Source organism: Rattus rattus, chromosome 4 (genome assembly GCF_011064425.1).
Source record: "Rattus rattus isolate New Zealand chromosome 4, Rrattus_CSIRO_v1, whole genome shotgun sequence".
Lineage (NCBI taxonomy): Eukaryota > Metazoa > Chordata > Mammalia > Rodentia > Muridae > Rattus > Rattus rattus.
The window spans coordinates 101,717,858-101,740,859 of record NC_046157.1 but is presented as its reverse complement, the minus strand read 5'-3'; the positions used below and the strand labels follow the sequence as shown (position 1 = coordinate 101,740,859).

At 41.7% G+C, this 23,002-nt stretch overlaps 1 long non-coding RNA gene across 1 annotated transcript in view; it reads left to right on the top strand.

Moving 5' to 3' along the window:
* The window catches only part of LOC116899259, a 107,055-nt gene extending 87,476 nt beyond the window's left edge, over positions 1-19,579 (top strand). The window contains exon 5 of the long non-coding RNA XR_004387701.1: positions 19,525-19,579. This is a non-coding gene — a long non-coding RNA (uncharacterized LOC116899259). The remainder of the gene's footprint in view (positions 1-19,524) is intronic.
* Positions 19,580-23,002: the final 3,423 nt, after the last annotated feature.

Here is a 23,002-nt window from a genome sequence, read left to right as displayed (position 1 = left end):
GCATATCTGAGTTTGGAATAGGTAAATCTGACTAAATCATAAAACTGAAAATTTTCAGACCACTTGATCAATGCTGATAACACATGCAACATCAGAGCAATAAAAACATTCACGACATGAAATTCTGCATTTCCCTGTATTATCCCCCATGTGGAGTGTTATACCTTAGCCAAAACTCCTCCGTGATAAAGGTTATTATTCCAATTTTTCACACAAGAATGCTAATTATTTTATTTTATTTTTCTTGGATATTTTATGTATTTACATTTCAATTGTTATCCCCTTTCCCCCCTCTCCTATACCCCCTCCCCCATTCCCCTGTTTCTGTGAGGGTGCTCCCACTCCCACCCATCCACTCCAACCTCACGCCCTAGCATTACCCTACATTGAGGAAATGAACCTTCACAGGACCAAGGGCTTTTTCTCCTATTGATGCTGAACAATGCCATCCTCTGCTACATTTCTGACTGGAGCCATGGGTCACTCCATGTGTACTCTTTGGTTGGTGGTTTAGTCCCTGGGAGCTCTGGTGTGGTCTGGTTGGTTGACATTATTTTTCTTCCTATGTGGTTGCAAATCCTTCAGCTCCTTCAGTCTTTAACTCCTCCATTGGAGTCCTCTTGTTCAGTCCAGTGGTTAGCTGCAATCATCCTCATCTGTATCAGTAGGGCTCTGGCAGAGCCTCTCCAGAGACATCCATACCAGGCTCCTGGCAGCAGGCACTTCTTGACATCAGCAATAGTGACTGGATTTGGTAGCTGCATATGGGATGGATCCCAAGGTAGGGCAGTCTCTGGATGACTTTTTCTTCAGTCCTTGCTCCACTCTTTGTCTCTGTATTTCCTCCCGTGAGTATTGTTCTCCCTTCTAAGGAGGAATGAAGCATCCACATTTTGGTCTTCCTTCTTCTTGGGCTTCTTATAATCTGTGAATTTTTTCTTAGGTATTCCAAACTTTGGGGCTAATACCCACTTATCAGTGAGTGCATACCATGTGTAAGAATGCTAAAATTTAAAGAAGTTACAGTACTGTGTTTGGGGTCACAGAGCAAGACAGGACTCCATAAACAACTCTGTTCTCACAACTGTTGGGATGGAAATTGCAGCTCACATCTGGACAAACCACAACACGGCCTCACTTGGAGGAAGTTTATTGGGACAACGGAGATGGGGTGGGGGAGAGAGAGGAAGAGAAGAGGAAGGGGCAGGGAAGGTCTGCCTTTTATTTGAAATGTGATGTAACTGCTCCCAGGTGAAGGGTGGGAGCTGAACCAAAGGTATGCTGGGAAGGGATGACTGTTGCCATGGCAACAGACGCTCAGGTGACCAGTTGACATCACTGCTAGAGGTGAAAGCAGTTCCTGACACCAACATACCTCCCTTTTTCTTATTATAAAAAGAAGAGGGAAAAGGGCAGGGGGAAGCTGATGGTGAAAGGGAAATAGGTGCATCTTGTCTCTTAGGCTGCTTCCTGCCATCTTGGGATGTCATCAGTTTCGGAGGATAGCTGACTTTCACCATCAGGGTCCACTTGGTAAACATTCATATCAGGCTCCTCCGTGGACAGTGACTGGTAATCCTGTAACTGGAACTGATTAATAGTTAGAAGTTTTCTGTATCTGTCTTTGAAGGAATGCAGAGACAAGATTAATGAGGCAGGGAGCGAATAGTAATGCCAGTAATGCGTCATGAAAGGGAGTACCCACTTCCATATAGGGTTTTCGAAAATCCAGGATCAGAGGCCTCACGTTCTCTGCAATTCTTCATGTCTTATTATAGCTTCTGAATTTTATTTCTCACTATCCCAGATTAGTTGACGTAGAAACAGCATTCTTCTTGGAGGAACAGGCAAAGACCACCTTCTTTAGCTGTCAGGACATCCAGGCCCATAGGTTCTGAAGCACCACGGCTGCCAAAGAATTTGTTTCTGGGATTCCATGGGTCTTGTATGTAGAAAAAAGAGTGTCTTGTGTTGTTGATAGAAGACGTGATTGGTCCATGATCCTAGCATATGTATCTGACAAGACCAATATGGGCAGCCCCCATATTTGTCTGGCTATTTTTTACAATCATCTTTTGTCTGGTCAAAGAGAAAGCAAATAAAGAGATCATAGTATTTAGATGGGATAACTGATACAGGGATGACAGTGATCGGATCTGTTCCTGGCATCCGGCCATGGAGCAGCTTCTGGACCCTATTTGTAAAGACTATTTAGCAACAGAGGGGTCTGGACCTCCCAGACTCGAGATCTACCTGAGCAGATGATAAAGAAAACAACATGTTAGTGTCGGTGGGTTGACTGGTTAGAAGAAGGAGCAGAGGGGCGCTGGTGAGTTTGAGTTTAGGCAAATGGGTGGAGCAAAGGAAATAGAGGCTCCCAATCTTGCTAGAAGATCAACAACAGCTAGGTTTTCCAAGGTGTTTTAATACATGAATGAATCACAAATCAATCTGTGGTATATTAAGACACCATTAAAGATATAGAGCACAGCAGGGTATTTTAAAACTGCAACAACACAAAGAAAAGTGAATTATTAAAAAGTCCCAAGTGGTATTAGTAGACTATCCTCTACTTACTTGTCTCTGCCTAGCCCACTTTGGAGAGCGCCCTGACTCATTCTCCTTTAGAACCTCCTTCCTGTTTTCCCCTCCCCCTTCCTCCAGCCATCCACCCTCCCTTTCCTTCTTTCTTAATTTTGGTATTGTAGAACAAACATAGGGTTTCATGCATACTAAATATATGTACATTGTACCACTGACACAGGCATGTGCTCATGCACACACACACAAATCTTAGACACTCTTTCTCTTCCCTTTCCTACAACTTAGGTGCTGTACAGTGGTTGGTGGGAGAAGAAATTTTCCCTACTGTATGCAAAGTGGCTCTGTTGGAGCCCCTCCCTAGCCTCAAACCTGCCAATAGGAACCATTCACTTCATTGCTTACTGCTGTCTATGGCAATTTGGCTCCTTGAATTGTTTAATTATAAAACATTAACTTACATACAATCGCCCCAATGTCCATCCCAAAGGGCATGGATTCTCAAGGCATACATACCTGGGGTAAGTGCAACGTCCAGGCACAGGTAGCATCTCCTATCCTCCTACCCTGTCAAGGTCTCAGTCTTACAATTATTACAAAACCGAAAACATACTAATAATAAGTTATATATATATTATATATATAATATGTACAATATATGTATAAGATATCTATCTAATATACTATATAGGCTTTCATAATATATATATAGCTATCTATAATATGCATAAGCTATCTAACATATATGATATAATAAAGATATATAATATAATAGATATATAGATATGTAATATACAGATATAACATATAATATATGTTAGTTAATGTTGGTAAATGTTGGAATTTCTGCATTTTACCACTAATTAGGGCACAGTGAAATCCTGTAACATGAATTCCAGGGTAGCTTAGTGGCTCATCTGGACTCTCAGAGACATTTCTGGATCTGTTGTCTAACACACTTGCCCAGGTTATTCTATGAGGGAGTGTCACTAACCTCCAGATAGACAAGATGTTTGAATCAGCCAACAGTGGTCTTCAGGTTGGGGCTATGGCTAAAAGAAGAAGGAACTTGTCTCCCCTAAGCCCAGTAACTCTATCTCTGGTCCCTCGTGCCCCTGTCTCCTGATTCATTAAAGTCAGTTCGCACTACCCTATGAAAACTTACAGGTGCTGTTGGATGGATTTTTCCACTTATTTGAATGCTAAATAAACATTTACCGTCATCAGTTCCTCCAGAAAACTAGTTTACTTTTAGAGCTGTTACAGAATACTTTTGACTCTTCTCATTGTCGTCAGAAAGACACTTGTAAGAAGAGCAGCTTGCCAGGACTAGGCTATTTATAACACAGGATGACATGGAATTTTCAGGAATGTTTTATGGACCACAAATGCTTCATCCAGACTCTTCATTCTTCTTCCCATGCCTTGATGTTATAAAATATGTCAGGAGGAATTCTTAAGGTCACCATATCTCAAGCCTCTTAGAACTATATACTCTGTTTCAAACCTCCAAGACACAGACTTTGTGTCAGTTCATCTAGGTTTAATTTCAGTTTGCTCCATTTGTACTTAGATAGACTTTTAAAATGTTTGCCATTATTTTTGCTGTTAAGGGAGAAGTGTCACATGATACTTGGTTTTGTGTTTTAGAAAGCAGCTGGATAAATTAAAATATTGGAAATAGGGAATTCTGTTGGAACACAACATAAAATTGACATTACAGGATAAGGTTTTTCTTGCAGAGGAAAATAAATTTTTACTAAATTCTCCTATCTCTTAGCTTCTTAGTTCTCTTATTGGATAAAAGGCTTGGCCTTCTTAGTGTATCCCAACATGGATGACTTCAAAAGCTACTTTATACTTTTAGTTATAATACAAGGACATAATAACTTCTGTATTCCTTTACTTAAGGATAATTCTTTTTTGAAATTTTGCCTACTGTCAATGGAGTTGAGCATTGACAGTACTTTAAAATATTGAAACACACGGATAAATATTAAACATAGAACATACTATGAATTATTACATATGACATATTTATATAATCTAGGAGAGTACCAAGGACCAGAAGAATAACATAAAACATGTAAGACTAGTTACCCATAGGCAGAGGTTATTTAAACTCTTGGTTTGGAAAGGATTTCCAAACAGGCTTGGTGGATATATTGCAATCTCAGCTGGGACAATAAAGATCTGATATTCAGGATATCTGATACTGAGTTTGAGGTCATCACAGGCTTCAGAGTGATACTTGGTTGCAAAACAACAAACAACAACAACAACAAAAGAACTTCCCTTCAAACTGGGAGGGGGTGGTTATTTTTGAAGAGATTTAAGAAACTATTCCGAAATCATCACTGTTTATTAATTTTATGCCTGTGAAAATTTGATCATTTGTTATGTTGCTCATTTCGAATAAGCTATGTTTTTAAATTTATCTTGGCAAGGTAATTTCAAAAAAAATTTACAAAGGTTTGCATTTACTACAGCATTAAGAAAAATAGCAATGTAAACATTGCCATCTCCTAAAGACGTTTCAATATATAATTAAGCTCACAGCTTTGATGTTGACGCTTGTCTTAAGTAGAATAATGAACACAATCACAGCTTTCCTCATTAGTAGAAGCTGATCACTCAGAAGGCTATATTCACTTCTATTTTCCTTATTAGCTCAGTCCAAAAGCAAAAACAAATATTTAATGGGCACCAATTATGTTCCCAGACATTGCAGCTAGAGCAACAAACACAAGGGTCCTTAGCTCTTTGCCACTGACATTGGTAAATAAAGTTTTATTGGAACACATCAATGTCCTCTTTGTTCATGTAGCCTCTTTGGTTGCTCAACGGTAGAGATGAAGAGTTATGGGACTGTGTATGACTCTCAAAAACAGTGTTTCTCAATCATCCTAATGCTGTTGACCTTTAATATAGTTCCTCATGTTGTTGTGACCCCCCCAACCATAAAATTATTCCATTGCTACTTTATAACTGTAATTTGGCTACTGTTGTGAATGTCAATACCCGGTACTCAGGATATCTGATATGTGACCCCCAAAGGGGTTTGACTGACAGGTTGTGAACCCACTGTTCTAAAGCTAAAACCCTCATTCTCTTTCATCCACAACAAATGGTCCCAACCTCTGCCTTGGTCCTTCTTGGTATCCATTCTAACACAGATAGTCACAAAATAAGTTCTGTGTGTATAAAGATAAGAAACAAAGTGTAATAAAACAGCCAGAGAAGACAGTGAGTATTGGGAAGGAGCCATCTTTGCCCCTGCAAATATGACTGTTGGGCAAATATCTTGCAGAAGCAAGGGAAAAAACTCCAAGGAGATTCAGGAAAATCTCTTCATCCGAAGGAACAAAGGTGAGGTTTTGAGGCATGAATTCCTAGGAGCCACAGAAGGCCAGTGTAGCCAGAATTTGGGATGAGAAGAAAACAGGCATCAGAGAGTCCATGGTGCCATGATGAATTCAGCCCTGCAGGTCATTGAAGAGTCCAACTGCTGCTAACTAAAAGCCACTATGTGTCACTTAAGATATCTAGCATGTCCGTTTCATTGAAAGACTGAGGGTAAAACTATGCCTGTTAGACATTATTCACTCCTCATCTGACAGCCATCCTTCTGAGCCATACTATTACTGAGAGGAAACCAGAACCAAGTAGCCTTTGACCACAAGCCTTCTCTATTTAAAAACATTTCTGTTATTTGTCTTTCCCATAAGGTGTTCATGTCTATGTGAGTGTTAGACAGTGTATTCTACAAGTTTCAAAGGCTCCAGGGCTAATGGCTTGGCCTTGTAACATTATGCTTTAAGGGTTAGAGATATAACTCAATAGGAGAGCAGGTATTTAAAATATTTAGATGCTGATCAATCCCCAGAGCCAAAAACATACAATAATAGCAAAATGCTAAGTCACAAATGGAGGACTTAGGGTTCGTTTGTCTTAGGTGTGTTCTAGGCAAGTGCCTGACTCACCATCTCTACCAGTAAAGGTAATGGCTAACTTCTATGGTCTCAAGCAGATAAAATCCTCTGGAAATTGGTAGACATTTTTGAAGAGAGTACTGACTGACTGACACTATCCCTCTCAGAGAGAGAGAGAGAGAAGGGGAGGGAGGGATGGAGGGAGGGAGATGTTTACAGTCTAGTAACAAGGAAAAAGACTGTGGAAATATGTTCACAGAGTTATATATTTCTCTTAAAGAAAGTATCTCGAGTGTCTTCATGTATGCCAGCCCACTGTCTCTATGTGGGTATTTTAATTCCCATAGCAGACATAGTAGACTGGCAGACTATGTGGCTTGGTCCGATTTACTTAGTTAATGAGTAGGAGGGAGTGTAGTTGGCCAGAGCTCTGACTTCCCAATATGACATGGATTGTCTTCCATTAGGTTTCTGTTGAAGTGATGATACTCTTTATTAAAATATAAAATATAACCATAACCCAATAAGTACACAACATCAAAAGCATGCCAGTGTAGGGTCATTTGTGTCACTGTAAATAATGATGGACAACTGGTCATTTTTGTGGATTTCCTTAACTTAATTATACAGGGAAAAAGCATACAGCACTAAGAAAAATACACCCGAGATTATAAGTATGTCAAGGACTGGATCTATGCATAAATTTATATTTAGTCTGTAGTATAATATATTTAATCAAACTGACATATATTCTTCATTTAGCAAATGCACAAATATTGATAATTTATGCAATATTTTCTTTCTCCTTCCCCTACTGCTTTGTGTTCCTCATTACCAGACTGTCTCTCACTGAAGTGGTGAGCAAGTGTGTAATTTTGATGGTTTCTCACACTAGCTTTGACGGTTTTCATTACTAATGATCTCAAAGAATTGGATTTCTACTTCAAAAGCCAAATTTTTCTACATGAACATGAGAATATAACAACGTGATTCTGGAGACGTTCACAGACAACACACTGAATTGTCCTTTTGGTGTTTGAGACTTTGTCACCAAATAGATTTCGCTCATCTGTGGTTTGGTTGCATTTAGGTCAGATTTATTTTTTCTCAATATTAATAACCAATTGTTTTTACTTATGAATGGTAATTCATGTTCTAGATGAAACCACAATTTGTTTAACCATACACCCACTGCAGAACATCTGTGTTATTTCCAGTTTTGGGCTGCTATGCACAAATCTGCTTTGAATATTTTTTATTTTTTTTCAATGTTGAAATTATTTATCTACTAGTTGAGAAATTCATGTGTGTTGATCAAGTAGACACCACCCCCAACTTATCTACTGGCTGCCCAAACAGGAAGTACACAAGATACATCAGCCAATATTCAGCATAAATAGGGGAGGTTACACAGGGCTGCACGCTAGCTCAGAACTATTGGCCGTGGGTGGGTGGCTGCTGGAGAGGGGTAAGTCAGCTTTCTTTGGGAATGTGGCCTCTTGTAGGTTTCCCATGTTTCAGTGGATGTCCCTATACTTACGGGCAGCTCTCACTGGGCTCAGTAGATCATAAAGATTATGAAATGGGAAGATGATAAATCAGGTTCCATTAAAGTGACTCTACAGAATAGTGGTACAATATTGTGTAAGGACAAGAGAGTGGCATAGCTTTCTTTAAACCCTCTTTTTTCCATTGATTGGTTTCCCCTGACATGATCCAATATGGAGGGATATTTCTATGACTAACTTCTCAGAATCCTCATTTGCAACGTCATTGAGATCTCTAGCCAGCACAGAGCATCTATCTCCTGAACTTGCTCTTGCTTCCCTCAAGTCCCTAAATTATGGGCGAGTCATAATGCAAATGAGATGGTAAACTACGCTTTCACATTCTCTATGTCTCAGTATAAGTGTCCTTTTCCCTCCATAAGGTCTTCCAATTTAGTTAGGCCAGCCAACTGACATATTGCTCATTAATCATACATACTAACTGGAGTAGTTAACGGTTGGAAATTCAACTTCCCACTCTGTCCACAGGGACTGGATCTTGTTTTCTCAATGTGATGACACATGCTTCAGACCCTGCTAATTAGGACTTTCCCTTGGAAATTCAGCCTGACATGTTTTAAGAACATTCTTCCCCCTGGAGTTCAAGTTCATTAAATTATTAATATCCATGTATAAGTCTTGTAGGATTGCTAACCTAATAAAACTTTCAATTTTAAAAACCATAGTTCATTGGGAAGAGAGAAATTGATCTCTCTTCCTCATACATCTTCTGAGTAGCAAATAATAGAGCCCATAATTAAATTAGTAACATAGAACGCTGGATATATGGTAAAATTGTTTTTAATATAATTAAGTCCTAAGCGGCTACACAAACAAAAGGAGGTGTCATTCTAAACAATCCAATACACATAACCTAAATTAAGTTCTAGTGAACTCTTCTGTTATGCGGTGAGAGTGTAGCAGGCGTATTATGTAAGCTGTTGTCTACCTACGCAGGCGTCTGTATCACCTTCACTATGTGGCCCTTTCAAGGCAAAACTCTTTGGCTCCCAAGGACAATCAGCAAGTGCAGCTCAGATGCCTAACTAGGAGCCCTTGAGGTAATTTGCAAAGCCCAGCATAATCCGGCCACTCTGCCACTCACTCTTCACCAGCCAGCTGTTTCTCACTCACTCTTCACCAGCCAGCTGTTTCTCGCTATTCCTTGAGCAAGCCCCACTCTGCATCTCTCCCCTCCGCTGACGGCTCATCGGACCCTTAATGGCTTCTGGACCTGCTTCTTTCCAATCTCTTCTATAAGCTCTGTCCCCATCCAATATTTATATATTAACCTTTGATTATTAGATATGCAATTAAATACAGCATCGCGGCAAATATCAGTGATGGTCCAGATAGGTTGCTTGGGGTCAAGTCCTAAATCTGCTGCTCGTTGGTCAACCTTGGATACACTGCTTTGTCGAACACTCATCTCACTTATCAAATGGGATCGAGTTGAAGGGAATTATTAAATGAATACATATACATTGCTTTTAATGGCGTCTTGCACTATCTCTCACCTCCGTTGCCCACAGTGGAATATAAGTTTCATGAGAATGGAATATGTTTCATGAGAGTGGGATTTGAGGTATTTCCAAAGCGTACATGTTTCTTGGATGGGTAATAAGTGACTGGTGATAAAGGAGCTCACAGCAAGGAAAACATCTACACAATAGTGATGAGGTGGCAGGCAAGCTAAGGAGATGTTTAAGGACAGGATAGACATTCTGTGTAACTGAGAGAGCTGATTTTTGTTACATTTGATTTTAGGGTATGTATGACTACATGTAGCATTACTAGATGCTTGGAATAAGAGACTTCCCTAGAGGGGAAGAGAACACGAGTCAGCAGAGAGCACAAGAGGAACCTGGGAAGTGGTCCAGGGGATTTACAGCAGCACCTTCCTTACTAGGAAGTCTCACTTTTATTCTGCAAACTAGAACTGATAAGAGTATGGAGGAGGCAGATTGATAAGGACAGAGTCTAAATTACTTTTACTCACTCGTACTCTCAACTGACACTCTATGTTAAGTTTAAGGGAGTGAAAAATAACATTCAAATAAAAACAAGTGTACCCACCGTATCCACGCAATGGCGTGACCCAAGTGCTTGTGGTCTGAATACCATCAATACATTTTTATGATATTTAATCGACTATGCAAGAAAAAAAGGGGGTGGGACTGAGGAACGCCTACAGAACACACTTGATCCAAAGCATCATGGTAGGGGGCAGAAATGAGAACTACGGGGGGCACGCACAGCCCAGGCGTTCTGGTCAAAGCCATTCCCATGAGACATTTCCCATCCCATCTTTTCCCTAAGGGGATATAATCAGCTTGTCGCCAGGTACCCTATGCCCTGTGCCCTTTCACTGGCCCTAAAATCCCCATTCCTAAGGATGTGTTTTCTAAAGCATCTAACTCCGAAACTCTACAACTGTGTCCTCTAAGCACCCTGATGGAAATCGCAACATAAGAGTTATTAGCAGTTTCTTCGTGCTGATGCTGGCCAGTGTGTTTAGGGCTCATTCTTGTTCCTCTGACTTAGACTCTGACCTCAGGCTCTGTGAACTTGCTAAACGTCACCGGATTGTTTTAACTTTAGCAATCCTAGTAAGAAAGACACTGTCAGTTACCCGCATCATTTATCCCTCTTCCTGCAGATTTAATCTGCTCTAAACCTGAGCTCAATTGACACTTTACCCTGCTAAAGAGTGAAACATAAAATTGCACATCCCTGAGCAATTATGAAGGCGGTTGTTTGGGGTGATGAGGAAAGCTGGTCATGACATTATCACGTAGACCAAGTCAGCATGTAAAGCAGAATCTCCCTTCTCCAGTCTGGGAACATTCTAAACATGGGGGACAGGCACATTTTCACCATGTCATGAGCTGGCAGTTCCCAACCCACACCCCCATGAGGCACAAGGATGTCAACAGACATCACAGCATATGCAAGCTCCCAGTCACCCTCTACTGCTGCTCCCCTCTAGTGACAACCAGGAAGACCCAAGTGCACAACAAAGAACCAGAAAGTGGGGGTAAGAGAGGAGGAGTTGGGGAAGGTATCTAGATGCCCTGACAAAGCTAGGCAGAAGTTTGGGTGGATCTGCATAGTGGGTGGAGGGAGTGAGATAAAGGCAAAGGAGAGACAAGAAAGGACCAAGGGGAAAGCAAGCAGTAAGTCAGTGTGCCTGGAAATACCAAAAGGCTGTCTGTTCTTGCTCATTTCAGGAGCTGTGGTCACTGGAGGACTAGAAGAGACAGATGGCAGACCAGGGAGAGGGAAATGGTGTCAATCATAAAGCACTAGACCAGAGAGATTCATTCCAATGTTCTGGGGAACAGAAAGTACACATGTGCACACACACACATGCGTGCATGCTATAGTCTACAACTTATCTTCTATTTCTAAATATAAAGAGAAAAATCTGCAGGTTCCCCACACACACATAGAAGGTGCTTGAGAAAAAAATGATTATTATAGATTGTATGTGTGTGTCAAGTGATCACACTATAGCCTACCAATATATACAAGTATTATATGTCAAATAAAATGAGTAACAGTAAAAAGAACTACAGAAGCAGAATAGCTGAATTGTGAATGCTTAGAATCTCCACACTGAGGGAATATTAATTCTGTTTTTATAAAGTATTATTATTTATTCAGATCTTCATTTATTCAGGGTTGGGGAGGGGCAGTTACACAATAATGTCAGGACAGCTTGTGGTTTGCTTTGGAAAGCATCATTAGTTTCTACTGAAGCCCATTTAAAAAGAAAGGGAAGCCAACAGGTTGATTCATCAGGTAAAGGCTCTGAAGACCCAAGTTCAAAGCCTGGGACCAACTTAATGGAAGAGGAGCGCTGACTGGTCTGGACGTCATCCTCTGATTTCCATACATGTACCTTAGCATGTGTATATACACACACATGCACACGGACATATATGTGTATATACACACATATACATATACATACACACATACACACATGCACACAGACACATGCGCACATACACACTCATGCATGCATGTACACACACATACATACACACATACACACACACACATGAGGACTGGTAAAAAAGAGAGAAAGAGTGTGAGAGAAAGAAAGGAATGGTTTGAAAAATGTAAGATCCTGCTGCAGGAGGAGGCAGTGGTGCGGATTCCTCTTTCTACAGTTCTAAGCTTATTTCAGATCTCTTACTCAGACTGAATCACACCCCAAGTCCTTACAAGAGTCACTTGTCTGGTCTGAAGTAACAAGACCTCTATGACTGGTGTCGTTGCCGTCACAGATGTATTTTTAAATATCTGCTCAGATACGAAACACACTTGGGACACTACACATCCCTTCCATGAGAACTCCTTCATTTCTCATTTTTCGCATATATCGCTAATTTTGAAGCTTGGTAACTCTTTACAACACTGGTCGTAAATCTTATTTCCGTTCGCAAAGGTAGAAGAAGAAATTCAAGCATCCAGACAGACAGTAATGTTTTCCTGTGTAATGAACACCTCACTCACAGTTGCGCGTGCCAGTCAAGACCGTGTCTAATCCTCCTTAACGTTTCTCTGATACCTGCCCAGCCTGAGCCAATGCCTCAGACTGCGTGGAAAACAGTCGAGAGCACAGGGAATCATTAAAAGGAGCCACCTTTTCAGTGGGCAGTTCTACAGCAGGCACAGTTGGACAGATATTTCGGCTTGTGGGGTTGGTGTCTCTTTATCACCCTTGATTTGAATCTAATTACTGCCGTAACTCCTTCTTTGTCCTCATCACTCTTGGCAACAACCAAAACCACCTGTCACAGAGGGACCAGTAGTCCATTATTTGCGTTCTTCTCTTCACAATGCTGATGGAAGGCGAAGTGTTTATAAATCAAGTGTCTAATTTAAGACGCACGTGCACTCTTCCTGCAAGTCACCCAGGAAGGAGCTGGTTCTGTTCTGCCCTTGCAAGTTTGCAGATGCCATTCATTTAAATAGCCCCGCCTACTTGCTTGCTCACTGGCTGACAATAGTAACCCTCTGCCAGCATTTTCATTTTCTGCAAATACTGATGAACTGACAATATATCCTAAATGTTTATGGCATCATGAGAATATCTTGGTTTCATTTTTAAGGTTTATTAAAATGTATGTTAAAATATGTGTCGCTTGTGTGTGACTTTGGTACTTTTTTTTTCTCCAAATGAACACATTCATGTAAGCAGCACCCTGTTCAGGAGGTGGAACATAAGGACATTCCCTTCGTGCCTTCTTCCATAAATACCCTCATTCACACTGGGCAACTCTATAACACCTAACTGGCGCATACGAATTCTCCCTGCTTGATCTTCTGTATAAACTGACCAACGCTAAGCTTTAAAAGTTTTAGATTTGTTTTACTTTTAACTGTGGGGGCAGGCAAGGATGACCAATATGTGCACATGAGTTCAGGTGCCCATGGAGACATGTAGGGACAGCAGATTCCCTGGTGTTATAGATGTTGTGCTAACCAGTAGCCATCTTTCCAGCCCCAACATTACGCTACTAAGGAAGATATATATTGCTCTATATAGTTCAAATTCATTCACTTCTAAATGTTATATACTATGGCATAACTCATTTTAGTTAGACTCTTATGGGCATTTGACTGTTAACATTAGTTTTTTTTATTTATTTTTTATTAATTTTTATTAAGTACATTGTCAAGGGCATCAGACCCCATGACAGATGGTTGTGAGCCACCATGTGGTTACTGGGAATTGAACTCAGGACCCCTGAAAGATCAGTCAGTGCTCTTAACCACTGAGTCATCTCTCCAGTCAAACATTAGTTTTTAATCAATCTTTTGCATAGCTCAGAGTGGCTCACACATTTTTAAAATTATATTGCTTATTTTTGTTGTATGTATGTATGGTGCAACGGGGGTGGACATTGCTGGCATGTACACGCTGCAACATACGTGTGACGATCAGAGGACAATGTGTGAAGTCTGTTCTTCCCTTCCACCTCTTTGGGGATTATTATCATCAAACTCAGGTCGTCAGGCTTGTGCCTTACCACTGAGCCGTCTAGCCAGCTCTGATCGCACTTTTGTAAAGGATTTCTCTTGTATTCTTTTGAAACTTTCCTTGCGACATACAAATATTTTCATATGGCAAACTGGATATTGGGATAGAGTAGTAAAAAGGTAGAGGATGAAAGGCTCTTTTCGTTGTTGTTGTTGTTGTTACTACCGCATCCTGAAGATTATAGCTCACAGCATAAAATCTATCACCCTTCCCATTTTGAAGTATGTGATATATTTGCGTTCTTGTGGGACAGATTTTCACCTCTTCTTTTCCTCCTAAAACTGAAATTCCCCCTTTCTTCTTGCCTTCCCAGCTCTGGGGAGCAACCATGCTGCTCTCAGTCAATTTGAGTACTGCACTATCCATAGAAAAGAAGTCACAACATTTTTGCCATGATTTGACTAGTTTATTTCACCGAGTCACGTGACCAAGTCCCACCGCCCCTATGCTGTACCACCTGACAAAATGCCCTTCCTGTGAGACTGAGGACCAGCCTGCTGTATGGTCCTCACGCTCTGTTCAGCCATCTCTCCACGGAAGTACACCTACAGTGCTTCTATCTCATGGTGATTAGAACACTGTCACAATGCACTTTGTATTACCAGAGTCCTAGGATAGAGGCCTGACTGTAGAGGCCCAAGAGACTAAGGCCAGTTACCCAGTTCTAATCAAAGAAATGACTGGAAGGTAGAAACAGGGAAATCACTTTTCAGGGTATTCACATTAGGAAGATAGTAGGTCTAGTGACTTCCTCACGCCATTCATGGTACTGACAATGAAAGCAGAAATCGCTGGGGACTAGGAGGTACGCACAATTAAGCATCCTTGCACAGACTATGGGTGGACTGATTGTCATCTCAACTCCAGCTCTGCTGGGTTTCCTGGCATCAGGGAGATGATTGCCTGCCTACACAGCTCATTGTTCCTGGAACTTGAGGAGAAATGGCTAAGAAAAAATCCACGCCGGAGTAAAATCAAGTCTGCCAAGGCCATGACTACTGGGTCTTCCTTCAGGTTTCGGGCACTTCCTGTAGAGTTTTGGTGTTTCAGTGGTCTAGAGCAGGATATAGTTAAATAGCACCGTTATGCTCCCTTACCTGGGATGTTCCTCTAAGTCAAGAGAAGTCTGACTCTTATCTTAGTGTCTTTAGCCTCAGAATGGGAGAAAATTAATTAGGTTCATTTGGAAGCCTTGTATTAGGAGTTGTAGACAGACCTCCTTAAATGATTAACATGTCTGTGAAAACCATTGAACAAAAAGACAAAGACAAATTAGCAAAGGAGACAGGTCAAGTATGAGGCAAAAATCATAAGCTTTCCCCGTTAGGACTTACCTTGGGCTCAAGTGCAGGGTTGGCACTAGGAGCATGTGTTGGGGTGTATCCCCAGGAGACCACATGGCGGTTCTCCTTTAATTTATTGAAGAGCTCCATATACAATGAGGGTACTACTTGACGATCCTACAAGCAGTGTATAAAGGCTCCTTTTCCCACATTCTTGTCAACACTTGTTATTTCCTGTGGTTTGGTTTGGTTTTGTTTTTGATAAGAAGCCTTTCTACTCATTGGGCAAGGGAATTTTACAAGTGATCTCTTTTGTAATCGCCAATAAACCAGTGGTTGAATATAGACACAATTTTATAGCAACAAAACTTGGACACACAAACACACACACACACACACACACACACACACACAGAGAGACAGAGAGAGAGAGAGAGAGAGAGATTGATTTTTCTATAAGAAAAGAGAGAGCTCCCCCAGTCTACCTGCTTCTGAACTTGACTATGATCATCATCAGTTTCAAAATACCAGCGAACCAACCAAAGTACTTGGTTTGGGTTGCATTTATGAGATCCCTGGGCTCTATAGGACTTGTTAGAGATGCTGGTTCATAATTCTGAGAACCTCTGCTTTGGAAACGCTGGTGTAGGGCAGGTACCATGCATGTTAATGGATTTCTGGGTTTGAGCATACACTGGGCTTTGATCATTAGGCAGAAATCTAAATTGTAGTTCAAAATCTCTTTACTGTTGCCAAACAGAAAGCCTCTCTCAGGTTTCCAGGGAAACCGCCTGGAAACCATCTATGATTTTGTGCTTTCTACCTTGGTTTTCAGGAATGTATTAGATTAGCTTAATTATAATAAGGCGGAAATGGCAGATCTCTCTGTACTGTGAAGTTTGGGAAATGAGATTTATCAAAGCTGCTTCTGAATGACTAGCCCCCCGAGAGCAGCTGCCCTACGTGGGGCGGCCTTTCCTAGATTGGCAGTTGTCTGAGGTAACTGCAGGATATCTCTCGTGAATATCCAAGCTCCCTCTTTCTGCCTTGCTTTACAGTGGGCCTGTAACGAGTCTTGAGTGAACAGTCAGAAACAGGAGTCAGGCATGGAGACACACATGTAAGAAGCGTTCCTCCACCAACATCCCAGACTTCTCCGCAACCCTCCCACCTACAGCTCCCCTCCCCCAGACCCCGTGTCCCCAGCCGGTGCTGCAGAGCTTGGTGAACAAAAACACAACTTAAAGAGGACACTTTGTTCTAAATCTGTGGTTCTCAACCTTCCTAACCCTATGTATGCCCCTTTAATCCAATCCCTCATGTTGCAGTGACCCCCCCAACCACAAAGTTAGTTTCATTGCTACTTCCTAACTGCAATTTTGCCACTGTTATGAATCGTTATGTAAATATCTTTGTTTTCTGATGGTCACAGAAGCAGCCTCTGTGACAGAGCCATCCCACCCCCATAGGGTCATGCATGACCCACAGATTAAGAACTACTACTCTAAAGAAAAGAGAGAAATCTGATTTTCGTCTTCATACAAAGAAGAGAGGTTTGTGCCTGTTCGCTAAATTATTAGCAATAAAGTACTCCTTGTAGTGTCCCCCAGACAATACAATTTACAGTACAAATTTATTTTTTCTTAGCTCTGAGGTAGACTCTTCTTTCCTTAATGGTTTTAAATGCAAAGAGAGACCTCTGGGAATGGCAGGAATTGGTGTAGCTGGTGTGGGGGCAACCATAGCCTTACAGGAAAAAATAAGAGAGAATCCCTGGTGCCTCTGAGGAGAAGAAAGACAATGTCCGGAAATTAATGGGAACTACTCATGTCCACTGAAATTATGGCTCCAATCTCTCTCTCATACTCTAAAGCTTCCCTCGTGGTTCTGTCTGCCTTGTGCCAGAGTGCCCTCTGCAGGGCTCTGCGACCTAAAATCCCAAGGTATTTCTGTGCTGTAAGTACTACAGCTACAGAGGGGATAAAATGTGTTGCTTGGTAAAGCACATACTTAAAATTGTTCAAATGTGCTTCTGGGAGTTACCAGACACTCAGGCCTTAAGCTGAAAATATGCATTGGCTGAAGTCACCCTCACAAATATGTCCCTTCACGTTTATAACCCTCGCAAATATCTTACTTGCTTGTCCACACGCTTAGGAAGGATGTATGAGCAATTCAGCCCTCTCTGACTCTAACGGCACGCACAGCGGGGCTCTGACAAGGCTAATGCAACAGATCATGTAAATCGGAGGAGAAGCAAGGGGGTCTGGAGGCTCGCCCTCCACACAGAGCGTGGATGCTTTGTGCTCCCCGTCAGAGTTATGTTATGACATCTGACACTTGCCTTGTCTTAACATAAACTCTGTGATAAAAAGTGATCAATAGCCTCGCTTCCCTGCTTCCAGCCCAAGCAGACGCTCATTTCTCTTTTGAAGAAAGGAGAATGCAAACAAAGCTGGGGCTGTAGGCTTAACTCAGCCTAATGCATGATTACAGAAGGGATGGATCCTGGATCATCTGCTTGGGCGATGCCTTTGGCTTCGTTTCTAGGACTATTGAGATTTAGGAAACCACAGTGCTTCCATGTCTAAGAAAAATCCATAGTCCTGCTTCGTCCTCAAAGGCAACAGACTCGAATTTACTAGAAATCAAATATATTGATTTTTAGAAAATATGTACTTTAAGACTAGAAGATGTATGTATGAATAGTCTGTATTAAAGATTACATGGAGAAACCTTGTCTGGAAAAACAAACAAGCAAAAGAAGAACAAAACACAAATAATTAGGGCCACACAGAGAGGACCCAGCGGGTACCTCCAGGAAGCCCAGTGTGAAGTTGAAATGGGAGACCTGACTCTGGAAGTTATATTTTGACCCCTACTCAGGCCCCATGGCATACGTACCCCACCGTGCACACATATACAATAATAGTAAATAAAATTAAAAAATGATAGTAGCTAAACTCTTTTATGGATTATTAGGCATGTAGTTTCTTAAGCCATGTTAGCAAAAGCCTGCATTTCTGGCCCCTGCGATTGTGATCCAGGTGGTTATAAATTTGGGAGTGTGAACACTGAGCTACAATAACGATTAATATGTAAGAATTATACACTTAGTTCACTTAGCTAGACAGAGGGAAAAAGCTAGTTCATATTCTGTAGGTAGAATTTTATCAATGCAATGCTTTTCAAATTTTAGTAGTAAATATAAGAATTATTGAAAGTAATTCTGAGGTACAAAATCATGGCTCTGAGCCCCTGGGCTTCTTTTTTTTTTTTTTGGTTCTTTTTTTCGAAGCTGGGGACTGAACCCAGGGCCTTGCGCTTCCTCGGCAAGCGCTCTACCACTGAGCTAAATCCCCAACCCCCGCCCTTGGGCTTCTTAACCAGTTTCTTAACTAGTTTCTTAACTGACCAATCCAGTCCTCCAGTTCTTGGGTACCACCTATAAAATTAGAATTCAGACCTACTTCTTCCTTCCTTCCTTCCTTCCTTCCTTCCTTCCTTCCTTCCTTCCTTCCTTCCCTTTCATTATCTGTTCCTTTCTTTTTATTTATAATGTGTCTGAGTTTTGTTTGCATGGGTGTCTATGCGCCCCGTACCTGCAGTGCCCAAGGAGACCAGCAGAGGGTGACAGAACTACCAGTTTGGGTTATGGGCCTAGCCTTTAATGGCTGAGCCATCTCTACAGCCCGAGCTACCGGAGCTACCAGTTTTAAGAGGTCTTGTATGTGCTGGAAACTGGACCTGGGTTTTCTCAAAGAGCAGCCAGGGATCGTATCGACTGGCCATCTCTCCAGCCCCTGAAGAACATTTATTATTTCACCTAAATTGCTCTTTTTATTGGAGCTGAAACTGCAGAGTCACCATACAAAATGGCGGTCGTAAGTCATCTTTCACATACTGTGCTGAGATTGCTGGGGTGTCAAGATAGTTTGCACGGGTCCAAAGCAATTAGAATCTGTTCATCTCAGAGAGTGAATTTCCCACGGTGATTGTGTAAAACTGGCCTACAGCCTCAGAATTCATTGATGTCCAAGAGCCATGTGCACTTGGAGTTATTATTTCTTAACTTTTTTTTTACTGTCTTCCATATTCCTGCTAAATATTGTGTTAAAATAAAATTAAATAACAATACTTATAATCTACTTTCTTTTGCTTTCAAGGGAAGACGAGGGAAAACAGGACCCCCAGGAAATCCAGGACCTCCCGGACCGCCCGTGAGTAAATAGACCATAGTCTGTGGCAAAAATCAACCTGCTTCTGTTTCCCTTTATCCATGCAAGTGGGTTGGGCTATCAGTGGTGCATTGTTTTGATTAATATCGATTACAAAACAGCAAAACAAAAACAAACAACCCAAGAGGGCGTAAGTTGAATTGGGCAAGTATCAGCTTTGCTGGGTTGGTTTGTTTGTTTGACTGGTTGGGGTTTTTTTGTTTTGTTTTGTTTGCAAACTCTCTTTAAATTTTTCAGTAATTTTTGTGTTTTGAAGAAAAAAAGTGTGGGCACACTTACGGGCAAAGGGAATCCTTTCTGTCATTTCTAAACGTTTACATGGCTTCAAGAGCAGGGTCTCCGAGAAGGAATTTAAATGATGAAGGCATGTATGTGAAGTTGGCCAAAGGCCTGGGACAGATATGCTGGAATCAGGAGTGACTTTCCAACTACTGAGAGATATCTTTTCTGAAGACCCAGGGAGATTAAGAAATAGGTGACCACACGGCTCCATGGGTTTCAGTTCATCGCTAACGTGTTTGAGGGAGGTATGAGCATATTTTAAGCATTAGCATTAGGCTCAGCTGTGGTTCTGATTCTGATTGCTCATTAAATCTTGTATTGGGAATAAAGATGGTTTATGAACTTTTTAATATAATAAAATAGCCAATTTGTTAGTCAAAGGAAAAAAGAGAAAAGTTATGCAGACCATAAAAGGGTGTATACACAGGTCAGCCTTTGCCCAAGGAGACAAGAGTGGGAGTTTCTGCTTGGTAATTGTGATTTGTGGAAACTCTGATTCCCCTAAATGACTAAAATCTTTCCTTTCATATAAACATCACCCATCCTGAGGTACAGTCAGTTGTCAATAGTTTGAGGGTTTCCCCATCATAAGATAAATTGATGGCCTGTACCGAACTCACTCACAGTCTAGCCGAGAACAACATTGAAAACTAAGTCCAGTAATTGGTTCCCTGTGCTTTTCAGTCAACGATCACATTCTTTTTCCACAATGTAAGGTCCTCCCGAAAGAGAACCGCTATTTCCCAAAGGACTAGAAATAACGAGTTATTCACGTCAAATCTTTTCAAGGCCATCATAACTAACATTTTGAACAAATAGCTCATCAAAAAAAAAAAAAAAAGTCTAATTGGCACCCAATTCACACTGTTCAAGGGTTTCACAAAAACATCTAGTTAAGGTCCTACTAAATGCTTAACTGGAACTGGACCTGAAAAACTGAATAGGACTCTGCTCCTGCTTTTTTTAGGAGATTTGAGTCTGTGTCAGAGAAATGTGGGGTGAGGAAGAGAATTCAAAGAAGAGAACATTGTTGGATTCCTAGAGGAATTCACAGCAACGAATAAAGGTTGAAGCTTTAAAGATAGAAAAATAAACCAAACAGGGGAAGGAGCAAGCTGGGTACGGCTCCCCCAACACACATATACTTCCCCACCCCCACAGAACACACACACACACACACACACACACACACACACACACACACACACACACATACACACACACCACCCCACACACCACCATGCACACACACCACACACACACCACCATACACACACCATACCCCATCTCCACCCCACCCTACACCCCTACACACCCCCTACCCATCCCCACCCCCACCACAATTCACCACCCCCATTCCACTCATATCCCAGCCCCCACCCCCAGCCCCCTACACACACAGCACACTATCCCCCCATACGCCACCCCACCCCATGCCCCACACAAACACATCCACGAACACCACCCCTCCACACTCCATCTCCACCCTACCCTGTGTCACTCCACCCCCACCCCACTCGTCTCCCCCAGAAAAAAAAAAGACCGTGTGAACAAACACCCAGAATGTAAAACCTCTGGTGGGTAGAGGTGGGCGTCCCACCGCAGGCAGCTGACGCACAGCCAGGGGCCAACGGGGATGCGGTCAAACCTTTCCAGGGTCCTGGCAAACCCAGTAGAAAGCTATGAAAGTAAACAGAGGGCCTAAACCGGAGAGGGCCAAGGGCAGATTTCACTGATGGTCACTCTAGCAACATAGTGAAAGCAGATGCCTGAGAGCGAGCGAGACCAACTCTAGCTATTTATTGCGTCTGAAGTCCCTGCGGGGTATTTGATCGCTGCTCGGCTGTCCTACGGAGCTATTTGTGTTTGATTTCCATGTAGAGCGCAAGGTAGACAGGAGCAGTCTAGTCTATTTTAAATTCATTTTTTTCTGTCTTTTCCAGCATGAAACTGTGCTTTACACGAGCCCGACTTTATGACAGGGAATAAGGCAGCTAAGAGAAAGGGTGGTGGGCACTCAGATGCTTCTGTTTGAGATCTGAGATGGTATGTGACTCAGCCCAGTGGCCCACTAGTGCTGTCCCTAAAGCAAGCATGTGAAGGGCTTATGACAACTTCGAATACTGAAAAAAATAAAAACAAAGAACAATTAATGTTACCTCTTATGAAATAGTGGTTGAACAATATATTCCTCAAGTGAATGAATACCGAAAACATTTATAACAGTATATTTAGACTGTTATTTTAAAAATACACTAGTCAACTTGATTATCAGAGAACACCGGAATGGAAGTCTTCGGGAGGCACTAGACAAACTGACTGAACCTCCTTAGTCCATCCTTGAACTGAGGATCATTGTTCCGAGGCCAAACTTGTTGGTTTCTCACTTCCTTAAGAAATGTTTATACTGGGGTTGGGGATTTAGCTAGTGGTAGAGCGCTTGCCTAGGAAGGGCAAGGCCCTGGGTTGGGCCCCCAGCTCCGGAAAAAAAAAAAAAAAAAAAAAAGAAATGTTTATACCAAAAGACAAGTCATTTCCGAAGAATAACGTCCTACAACTTTAGACTCAGCTAGTGTGCTGCATGCTCATGTTTGTGTGTGGGTGGGTGTGCACGTTCGTATGTGCAAGAGAATGCACCTGGAAAGGACTCTATCCAAAAGTCCTAATAACTAACATTTAAGAAAATTAAATATCCTAGGGGGGGAAGAAACAAAACTCTAGTAGGAGATATTGACTATCCATATTTGCTTTTCTGTGATTGTGATAAATCACTCTGACTAAAGGCAACGTGGGGAGGAAAGGGTTTATTTGGCTTATACATCCAGGTCACAGACAAAGAAAAGTCAGGGTAGGAACTCAGGCAGAAACAATAGAGGCATGCTACTTACTGACTCAAGCACCTGCTTGCTCAGATAGCTGCCTTGTACAGCCCAGACTCACTGCCTAGGGATGGTGCCACCCACAGTGGGCTTGGACCCTCCCAATTCAATCACCAATCAGGATAATCTCTCCTAGACATGAACGTAGCCTATGGAAGTGAGGCAATTCTTCATTCCCATGTGATTCTAGGTTGTGTCTACTTGACAACAATAACTAACCGGGATGTTTACTAAATCTGTTGAAG